This window comes from Vicia villosa, linkage group LG5, assembly GCF_029867415.1.
Source record: "Vicia villosa cultivar HV-30 ecotype Madison, WI linkage group LG5, Vvil1.0, whole genome shotgun sequence".
NCBI lineage: Eukaryota > Viridiplantae > Streptophyta > Magnoliopsida > Fabales > Fabaceae > Vicia > Vicia villosa.
The window spans coordinates 124,481,199-124,493,574 of NC_081184.1; positions in this window are offsets into that span (position 1 = coordinate 124,481,199).

Here is a 12,376-nt window from a genome sequence, read left to right on the forward strand (position 1 = left end):
CATGGTCATCCAAAATCGATTTTCCTTTGTTCTTGAGTACTTTCTGCTTCAATAATGCAACTGAAGACATTTCTCTTTATCACAATTGTCATACAATTTTGTTCAATCATTTTTCCACCTTGATTGCGACTAGTTGTTTTAATAGATTTCAGACAGGTCAATTTATCACTTAAACCAAATATATTTTAAAAGTGTTTGATTCGGACTCAACCTACTGAAGCAATATATATTTTTATTTTTTTAATGAGTTCTAAGTTTTCTTTACTCAATAAAATAAACATTTAATTTATATATTTTAAATTATACACAATTCGGAATATATTTGAGAGGCACACCACATCGAAATTAGTACGGTGATACGTGGAAAGTAATGATATGTTATATTTTTTTTTTCAGAAGTTATTTTTAAGAGCGAACAAAGAAGATATCGCGAGTTTGAATTTATATTTTTGTATTTGATTTTTTTATATATTAATTGAGTTGATTTAACGAGATTAGTGATATATATTTTTTATTATTGTTAAAGATAAAAAATAAAATTTTAAATTATTAAACAAATAATCGGGTGTGTTGATGTGCATAAGGTATATCCTTATGCACGGTGCATAAATACTCAAATATTGTTTATATTACTCCAAGTAGTATAAATATTACTCAGAACAATGAATATATTACTCAAAATAGTTAAATTTCAATATTACTCAGAATGGTGTAAATATTACTATAATGTACTCATTACTCACCATTAATAAATACTCATAATTAATAGATGTGTACAAATAATGCATATATTATTCATGGATTATGGATTATGATATTATTATTTGTTTCTAACTAAAATGTTACTCGGAATAATTTAAATATTATTCGTACCAGACTTATGCACCGTGCATAAGGATATACCTTATGCACATCAACATGACTCCAAATAATATATCTTATTTATATAAATTAAATATATGAATTGTTGAATAAATTTTAAAAAACTGACTTTATTTATAATAGTGAAAGAGCGAGTATACATTTTCTGAATCAAAAATAATATAGATTTAGAAAATCTACAAGTAAAAAATATTTAAAAATCTATATGTGGAGAAGAACATTTTGTCTCAATTAGTGGAAGTACTCGACGGAGTTCTGGGTTGACAAGAAATTTGTTTGGATTTTGGATACCTACAACCCATTTGTCTACATGTATATGATTCTACAGTAAGAAAACAATTATTTTTGGGGAAATGCTTATTTCACCTTTATGAGTTATTCAACACCACCATAAAAGTCTTCAAATGTTTTTAGCTTATAAGATATATTTTTAGAAGCATTTTTTTATACACATTACACAAATTTTGTAAAATATTGAGTGTGTTCGAAGATGTATCTTCAAATATTTTAGTGTAATTTTGAAAGTGTTCGGAGATGCATTGTCTCGAGATGCATCTTCGAACTGATTATTTTTAGCAATATATAGCGCATCTCAGAATAATGCATGTTAGTGTAATTTTAGGAATTTTTTTTTAGAATAACCAAATTTTTCAAAAAAAATTCTGAAATAACCAAGATTTCAAAAATATTACATAAATGACCACAAATTGTCACAAATTACACATTGTCGCCAGGCCCATTGGCGAATCCTCTTAAAGTTAGGCCCAAGTCACCACTCTGGGTAGCGACAACTCTCTATTTGTTTTTTTCCTTCATTTTTTAGTTACATTATTTTAACTATTAAATTTAACAATTTTGGCCATTATTTTTCTTTAGAAAAATAATATAAATAAAAGAAACTACCATTTTATATTAATAAAAAAAAATTATAATTACATTAATCATAATAGGGTCTACAATTAAATTTTGTAGGACCTAGTGCGGGTGACCCGGGTACAATCCGCACGGCGGATGTCTAATAATTCGTCTAGATGGCTCATGAGTTGGTAGTACTCTCCTATTCCTACGACGCCCCCTCTTTCTGGTTCCTGTTGTGTTTGGGTCAATGGCCCTTCAATGCACTCCGGGTCTACAAAATCTGCCAGCCGACCTTGACCTCTAGAATTCTCGCTATATGATAGGTGGGTGCCCGCGGCGCCTTCAAAGCTTTGTCTTGGTGGGACAAGATGGCTCCTGGTGGGTGCGGCCTCAAAGTGTGGTCTTTGGTAGTTGGTGGTCGAATTGGGTTGGTTAAAATACAACGGTTGTGGTGGTGTGTTGAAGTCCAATGGTCGTTGGTTGTGGTATTGTGATGTTTGATGGATGAATGAGTTGTATGGATGGTATTCTTCATTTATGTTTGTGTCGGGGGTAAGTGGTGGTGATCTAGAGGAGCCCGCAACATCGGTCTCTTGGAAGCGTTGGTGGTGGGGTTGAGTTTGTGGTTGGGGTTGAGTTTGTGGTTGGTGTTGGTAGTGTTGGAATTGTTGTTGTTGTTGTTGGTAAATTGGTTGTTGTTGGTAATTTGGTTGTCGTTGTTGTTGGTAATATTGTGGTTGTTGTTGTTGTTGGAAATATTGTGGTTGTTGTTGTTGGAAATACGGTTGTTGTGCTCGCGGGTCTTCCAAATAGAAAGGGTCAGACACAATCATTTCAGGATTTGTAACCGATCTGTACCAATTGACATATTCAGTTGTTGGTTTTATTTCGGTCGGCGCCACCAGGAATTGCAAGACATGGTTGGAACGACGGGCCCATATTTTACGGAAGTCCTTAGCGAATGACTTCCAATTTACTATGTACCACTGGTTGCTGACCTTTTGCAAATGCCAATGGTCCAAACACATAGGGGGTCCGGGATATTTTGATGCATACTGAATTGGAGTTTGACACGGTCATTGTGGTGCATCTCCACAGTGGTGAACCGTACGGTAGGCATTTTTGCTGTCCAAACAGCTGCATCTCCTTCGTCGGATTCATGGCCAAATTCCAAGTATGGTCTCCAAATAAACTGCAAAGTAAAAAAATATATTACAAATTAGAGAAGATGATTTATTTTACAAATTTAGTTAGAAAATGGAAAATTTAGTGGTAATACATCTTGTGGTCGAAGTCGATCCAAGAGTTGGCGATAAAAAATTATTTTGTTTTTGGACGTTAGGCTGTAATCCAATTCAGTTGCATTAAACCTAAACACTAAAAAAATATAAATCAAATTAGTTACACTTATTAATAGAATAAATATATTAAAGGAAATAATGTCATTAACTCACCTTGACGCGTACGGGAAGATGAAGATGTGCGGATTTTTAGGGGCTAGTCTTGGCATTCTCCACCATCCCCATGCTTGTAGTAAGAATGCACATCCATAAAATGTAAAACTTTCTTTTTTTGCATTTTTACACAAGGAGCTGTAGGGGTAAGCCAATACCGCAGAACCCCAACTATACGTCTTGATGGTATCAATGTCCTCAAGAAAAGACAAGTACATAAAATTTATACTATTCCCCGTGCCATCAGGAAATAGTAAGTTACCAAATAATAACATAATATAAAATCTGGTTTTCATTATTTTTTCCTCTTCGGTCGAAAACTCGTTCATTCTCAAGTTGTCGTAATGAACTTTAAGGGCCGATAGTTTAATACCTTGGCCCCTCGCTTTGTCTCGTCTGTCACCCTCGACCAAATCTACGCCCAACATTTGCTCGCATAGAGCATTGGGTTGTTGAACGTTTCCATACACTACTTTTTCATTAATTGGGAGACCCAATAACATGTACACATCCTCTAGCATGACGATACATTCACCTGTTGGAAGGTGAAAAGTGTGAGTCTCGGGCCTCCAACGCTCATACAATGCCAATATGAATTTAGTATCAATTGTAGTATTTACCAAATTCATTACGTACCCGAACCCCGCACGCTCAATGTAAGGCACAATCCAAGGGTCGGGAGCATCCATCGAATGTGAACGGGTCCGAAATCTATTGAAATCCTATTAAAAAATAATTGAATTGAGTAAATATAAACAATAGAGTAAGAAATACCTTAATAAAAAAATAATTGAATAAACTTATGTATGTTGCAATGTTAGCAATAGTTCTATGGTGTTCTTGACCTATAGTTAGAAGAGACGTGCTTGTGATTTTGAAGAGTTGTTGAGGTCATCTCATGTGTATTTGCTCTGGAGAAAATATTTGGTGATGATGAAAATGAACAAGAATTACCGACTATTTATAACCATTTGAATTACAACACGGTCATCTGATTCATGCATCATTTAAATGGAATCAATGTCGCCTTCCACTTCATCCCACCAACGTTCATTTTCTCCGGTCACAGAAGAGGTCCTTGTTCTAAGCCTCTGGATCCTTCTGATGACTTCGTCGGGTTTGTACTCCCCCTCTAAAAAAGACACGAGAGTCCTTTTGAGTTGGTCGAAGGAATGAATATTCCAAAACTTAACCGGCAAGGGGGATTTGACGGGAGAGAAAATGACATGCCCTTTCCTTATGCGATATTCTAGTTCAGGATCAAGACGCTTGGATGATGTTCGCTGCCATGATTTTGGCCTTATGCGAGACATGAACAATAATGTGCAGAGAAAATGAGAAAATTGGTGGAGAATTGATTGCATTTTCATGGAGGAATGGGCTGCTATTTATATGCAAAAAAAAATCTCAAATGAGCGTTGTCGACACCCAGGGTGGCGACTTGGCCCACACAGAAAGAGAGTTCGCCAGGCCCATTGGCGACATGGTCCAAAAATCATTGTTGTCGCCACCCCCACTGGCGACAATGTGTATTTTTTAAACTTTTTTGGTCATTTGTGTAATATTTTTGAAAACCTGGTTATTTCTGATTTTTTTTAAAAACTAGTTATTCAAAAAAAAAATCTAATTTTGGATACTTCGGAGATGCATCTCTATCTCTAGAAGCATGAAGACCATTTTCAGATTTTCGAGGGTCTAGAATACACACATAAGGGTGAAATGAACATCTCTCTTATTTTTGTTGCTCTACTACTCGCGTTGTGTTGAGTATCAACTAGGTTTTTAATACGTCAACCCAATTAACTTAAAAGCCCTGTTTTTATTTTTTTATAAGCTTAAATTAAAAAATAAATAATTATAATAATTAAAAATGACAAATTAAAAATATATAATTATATATTAATAAAAATAAATAATTATAATATTTAAAAAATGATAAATTAAAAATATAATTATATATTAATAAAAATAAAATAAATTATAATTATTTTAAATTTTGATCATTATTTTTTTTATGTATTGACTTTTTATCATTACATTTTATTTATTTATTGGGTCTTTATTTTAACATTTTATTATGTCTTAATATTAATGGAAAAATATACATAAAAATATTTTTTTATGTATTAACCTTTTATCATTACGTTTTATTTATTTATTGGATTTTTATTTTAACATTTTATTATGTCTTAATATTAATGAAAAAAATTGTACTTTCCAACATTTGGGGTGCTATGCTTTAGAGCTTGTTGCTCTTACAGAGAGCCGACTCTCTACTCTTTAACCTCTAGAATATGATATGCCTTTTGCTACGGCTGTGATAATTTGTTTTTTTACTATACTTCTTTGACTAATACCATTGAACCACAACATTTTTTTTCAATGAAAAAAAAAAAGGAAAGAACAGAAAATTAAAGATCTTGGAAATTGTACTTTCATACAGTCCATTAACCAGTTATTAACTGAAGGAGATGGACAAATAACAAATACTCTCAATCCACTAACCAATTATTAACTGAAGGAGATGGACAAATAACAAACACTCTCAGTTCTTAAACAAGCGAGACTCCTAATTTAACAAGTCAATTAAGCGTAAGGTGTGAACTAGGACAATTTGTCATTTTTTATAAATAAGAGATTGAATATAATTCATTAGAGGTGCATAAAGATTAGTAGATGACACACCCTCTTAAATAAACTTCATATTTGTTTGAGCGTCAAACTCGCAAACCAAATTTATGAAACCATGATTCTAAGTAATATCAAGATCTTGAAAAATGACTTGAAGCTCGACATTAATATTAGAGGTGACACCACAACTTCTTGCAAAACCCGTGATCCAACTTCCAGAAGAGTTTCGCAAAATACTACCAAATTTGGACGGCCCTGGATTACCAATAGAACTACCATCTACATTAACCTTTATCACATCTCCAGGGGAGGGTGCCATGACACAAGTCTAAGGACTAATACCTTATTAGAATCACCAAATACCTGTTTGATAGAGAGTAAAAGAGTAGTTATTTGACTAAGAATATTTTAGAGAGAACGACTGTTGTCTTTGAAAGATTTTCCGTTATTGTTGTTATATTTTACTTTGTTGTTGTATTTTTGCAGCACTATATTTATTGCTATTATTGTTGTGGCATTTTGTTTTGTTGTAGCACTTTAGTTGTTTGTTGATTGTTTCATAATTTAAGTTTATGATGTTGTATGATATTGCAGGAATATTTTTTTTAATAATGCGATTTTTTTATGTTGTTAGTTAGTAATGAATAAATTAAATATTTATATTACCACTACATTTTTATTATTTTTTGTAAAAGAAATTACTAAATACTTTTTAATTGCACTTTAGTGTTGTTAGTCAAACCAAAACAATATTTATACTACCATTTCTTTGTTTTAAATGACTAGATGTTTTTTAGAATTAGTTTTAAGAAATGCAAAATATTGCAATATGACCATTTAAAAAGTTTATTTTTTAACTAAATAATAAAAGTAAATTTTTCGGAAAAACCATTAGTTAGATGAACATTTATTTTAATCATTGAGTTTTTAAGACCTGCATTGCGATTATTTGAAAAAAATCGTTTTAATCCTCATATTATTCAAACACGAATTATACAATTTTTTTGTTCTAAAACTCGTTTTTATAATTAAAAAATTAAATCTTTCTTCAAAAAGATTAAACAGATGAACATGCTTTTCAGCTTTGAGTTTGTTAAGACGCAGGTTCTACAACGTGCTTGTTCTAAAAACTCATTGGATAAATATCTACTCCCTCTGTCCCAAAATAAATGTCTTTTTAGCCATAAAAAGTTGTCTTAAAATAATAGTGTCTTTACTTTTCCAATGCAACATTAACTAACTTTTACCAAATTTACCCCTTATTTACACGCTTTTCAAGTCATGACAATATATAACAACCAATAGTGATTAAGGGTAATTTTGTAAAAATGTTATCTTTATTGACTCAATCATTACTTTTCTTAATCTGTGTGTAACAACCTTAAACGACATTTATTTTGAGACGGAGGTAGTACTTTGTTTTTTAGTTTGTCGGGAAACAAGTTGTATTACTTGTTACTCCCTCCGTCTCATAATAAGTGTCCCATTTGCATTTTTTTCTTGTCTCAAATTAATTGTCCATTTACAATTCCAATGCATCAATCATTATTATTTTTCCACTATTATACCCCTATTTAGTAACTTTCACGTTATTCAACTACTATTAATAGGGGTATTATAGTAAATGACATTAACTTTTTTACTAAAACCAACACATCCAATCATTTTCTTAAAAACCGCGCATTGCTCAAATAGGACATTTATTATGAGACGGAGGGAGTAGATATTTTTTTCTTATCACCACTATCCGTATAGACCGGTTCGAGGATCAACTGTTGGGATCAAATTGTGGTCATTCCTACCAATTTCAGCGTCAATCATCACTAGACCAACTAACGATTGTTTGTTAAATTTATTTTAAAAGTAATTTAATATAATAAATCTATCATTTTAAAAAAGATTAATTAGAGGAATATCTTTTTAATCTTTAAATTTTGGAACACAAGTTGTACAACTAAATTATTCTAAAATTTATTTTTTATAATATATAGTTATAATAATCGATCAAAATTCAAACAAATTAGTCGTATTAAATTTTTTACAATAAACATTTTTTATTAATCAAACAAAAATGCCTCTTTTATTCGCATATTCCAAAAACTTCACAAGTATGAAGCACACTGATCGGTATACAAAGAAAAACCATAAGAGAATTAATCCACAACAAAACATTTCTTTAAAAAAATAAATCAACAAACAAATATTTTTTACCGAAGAACTATTTAGTTTTGAATTCTCTATCGTGTCGGAAGATACGGAGGAGTAAGATTAAACTTTTATCAAATATATATAATAATAAAAAGTGAGTTTTCTCTTTTCACTAAATATTTTATTTTATTTTTATTTTTATTTATTAATAAGGAGAAAAATAAATATATTAAAATTAACAATATTTTGAATGGTTCAGGAGTAATTAAGGGTTTTGAGAGCGGCGATTTCCGGCACGGTTTTTAGACGATTTCCGACGTGTGTATTAGGGTTCTTAATTTCCGATCCTTATCTATGTGGAGGAACTAGCGGCCAAGTTTAAAGTCCTAGCCTTCAGATTTACGGACCAACCGGTGGGAACAACACAGTAGGTACGAATCTTCATCATTTCCGGCAATGACTTGGGGGAGGGGAAGGCCGAAGAAAGCGGTGACTTCTTCTTCGAACAAACCATTGAACTCATGAAAACAAACGAATATAAATACTGCTGCAACAAGTGCGACACCTGCCCTAGGGGTGAAGCTTTTGATGAGAGCATTGAAGAAGAACTAATTTCACAAATTTTCGTGGAAAATCCGATGTTTGAGAACAAGGAAGAGAGTGGAGTAAAGAATAAATTATGGGTAGACATCATCAGTGGCAACTGTCTACCAACAAACGGAAAGGAAATCGAATTCATAGCTCCAAAGATTATTGATGGAAAGGTGGAATTCAAAATTGAAGCAGAGGATACTGATTCTGAAACTAAATTTTGAGGGTCAGCACTGATATTGCACGTTTTGGGTAAAAAGCTAAGTATGAATGTTGAAAGTATACATGAGCAAAATTTGGAACTTTGTACAGCTTTCGGACATGTTCTATCACGACGAGGGTTATTTCTTGCTAAAATTCACTCGTACAATGATAGGGATCAAGTGTTCAGGAGAGGCCCATACACTATACACGGAGTCCCGATGGTCTTGAAGGAATGGAACAAGGATTTTGATTTTAAAAGAGATATGCTGAGGACTCTCCCAGTTTGGATAAAGTTGTCCAATCTCCCTCTATACCTATGGGGTCCAAAAAGTCTTGGCAAAAAAGGAAGTGCAATTGGAACAACAATATGTATAGATGAATGCACGACCCAGAAGCTTCGTGTATCATATGTTAGGATTTTAGTTGAAGTAGACATAATAACTAAACAGAGAGAAAACATCAGGATAAAGAATGAAGAGGGGCAAACAATTATTCAACCAATTGAGATGGAATGGAAGTTGAAATATTGTGAAATATGTAAAAAAAAAAGTGGGCCATCAATGCTCAGAGGATAAACCTAAAATACATAAGCAATGGCAGATCAAAGTGGTACAATAAGGTACTAAGGAAGGCACAAAGGTGGAAGAGGAAAAGAAAAGAGAAGACATACCTGAATCATCATAAAATTGGACACAAGTACCTAACACTAACAGTGGTAAGAAAGGAAATTTAACTCATGGTAAGACTTGTTTTAATTTTGGGGATAGCTTCTATAGTAATGGCTTTGCTTCACTTAGGACATGGAATGAGTCTGAAGTGAACTTAGAACCCCCTATATGATAGTTTATTGAATGTTAGGGGCATTAATAAAGCTGGTAAATATAGAGAAGTTAGCTCCCGCCTCTCCAACCTGCATCCTGATTTGGTTATCCTTGTAGAAACTCGTGCTAAGGAGAATAAAGCTCTCATCATTAGAAAAAAAATTCCACCATTCTTGGTCTTATTTAGACAATTATAAGAACCATGCTAATGGTAAGATATGGATGATGTAAGACGAGAACAATATTAAAGTTAGGCCTGTACATAGTACAACTCAGATGATTCATGTGGAGTTTATAAGATTGATGGATCCCTGAAATTCTGGTGTACTGGTACATATGCTATGAATACTATGGTGGAGAGAAGAAGTTTGTTGAAAGACATTGAACACGTAAAACCTCAGGCTGATGAACCTTGGATCATTATGGGGGATTTCAATAACGTACTTAGAGCTGGTGATAGAATATGTGGCAATCAGGTTATGGCGATTGAATACTTTGATCTGGTCGATATGATGGAAACTTTGGATATGCATGAAAAAGATTGTAAGGGGATCATTTCACATGGACCAACAAACAGTCTAATGGAGTAATTTACTCAAGAATTGATTGATTGATTGGAAATCTGACATGGCATCAGCAAAACATGGATTCTACTCTGTACATCATGGAACCAATGGTTTCAGATCATGCTCTACTATATATTAAAGGATCTGATCTGATTATTCAAAGAAAAAGGTATTTCAAGTTTCCTAATTTGGTGACACAATCTGAAGGATTTTTGGAATGTGTGAAGAATAATTGGGAGCTCCCCCTTGATGGTAGAGACATGTTTAGGATGTGGAAGAATTTGCAAAGACTCCAAGCTATTGTAAAAAATCTGAGCTTACCTTTCAAAGGGATCAAAGAGCAAATTGTCACAACAAGAAGTTATCTCTAACAGGCCCAAAAGGATTTGATTAAGGACATAATGAATGCACAGCTGATTGAAAGAGTGAAAAACTACACTGAGAAAGTCATAAATTTGAATAATATAGAAGATGAGTTGTTACAAAAAAAGAGCTAAACTCGATTGAATAAGGACGGGGGATGGAAATAATGCCTTCTTCCATGCTATCCTCACGGCTAAGACGAAACAACCTCAAATCCGATCTTTGGTCAAAGAAGATGGTACAACTACTCATCTACAGCAGGAGATTAAAGAGGAGATCCTCAAATTTTGTGGAATTATTGTAGGGTCTTATGCTAGTAATCTTAAGGAGATTGATTTAGATGCCATGAAAAAAGGTACACAGTTGAGCAGAGAGCAAATGGAATCTTTGCCTACACCTATTATAGAGTAGAAAGTGTACCAAAGTCTCAAAGGGATCAGAGACTTTACTGCCCCTGGTTGTGATGGATATAGTGCAAAATTTTACAAGTCCACTTGGGAGATAATTAAACATGACTTGTTGAATGCTGTTAGGTATTTTTGAAAAGAAGAGAATCAACAAGGCTATCAACAATTCAATTGTCACACTAATCCCCAAAGGTTCCAATGCAACAATGGTGAAATATTATAGACTAATTTCTTGTTGTACCATTATCTACAAAATCATGTCAAATATCATGGCAAATAGACTTGGTAAAATCATTGGCAAAGTAGTGCATACTCCTTTCATCCCCGGAAACAGAATGCAGGATCATATTTTACTAGCTTGCGAATTGATCATAGGGTACAACAAAAAAAAGTGGGCCTCCAAGATGTATGTTACGAATTGATTTACAAAAATCAATGTTTTAAAAATTGAACCGAAGAAAGAACCATTAAAACATGCAGGTCATGGTTCAGTCGGGTCAACCGGTTCAACCGTGGTTGAATCGTATATTAAATTTAAACTAAAAAATAAATATATTGTTAAATATCCTAATAAAATTAATTTATATCATAATTTGTAAAATAAAATTCTCAACTAAATACGATACTAATAAACAAGCTTACAAAATAAGAAGAGTGCAATGTAAGATCCAATAACAAATTATAAAATTAGTTAAGGATCAATATGTATATATTTATCCTAATTTCTTAACTCAAAACCATAAGTTCTTCATCGGTATAATTTTTCACATCTCTTTAAAGACAAACATCAGTTATCCCGTGTCCACAAATATTACATTATTTCTTCTCTTTCTATTACATTTACATTGTCTTTTGTCTTTCAGTTTTATTCTTTATTTTCCATCTATACAATTTTAAATGTTTGCTATAATTAATTTTGTAGATTTAAACAAAGAAATAAAATGAAGTAAAACATAAAAAAATTATCTTTGATTTTTTAAACCGTCTGGTTCACCAAAACCGATTTTGATTTTACAATTATTTTAGTTTTTTGCGCTTGAAGCAATTTTATCCCAATTTTATAGACCTAACAGTTTATTGATCCAAACTGAACCGGATTAGACAACGGTTCAAGGTTGATCCGGTTCAACCGGCCAGTTCAATTCGGTTTTTAAAACATTGACAAAAAGCGTACGTTTCACTATAATGGAGAGTTGTTGAGGTCATTCTACATGAGATGAATTTCCCTCACAAATTCATAACTTGGGTCATGTTGTCCATAAAAATAGTATCCTACAAAGGTCTTAGACAAGGAGACCCTCTCTCCCCAGTGATATATTTTTTTTTTGTTATGGATTACCTACATAGAATTCTCCAAAAACTTCAGAGGAATCCCAACTTCAATTTCCATTCCAAATGCGAAAAGTTGGGCATCATCAACTTATGTTTTACAGACGACTTGTTGTTGTTTG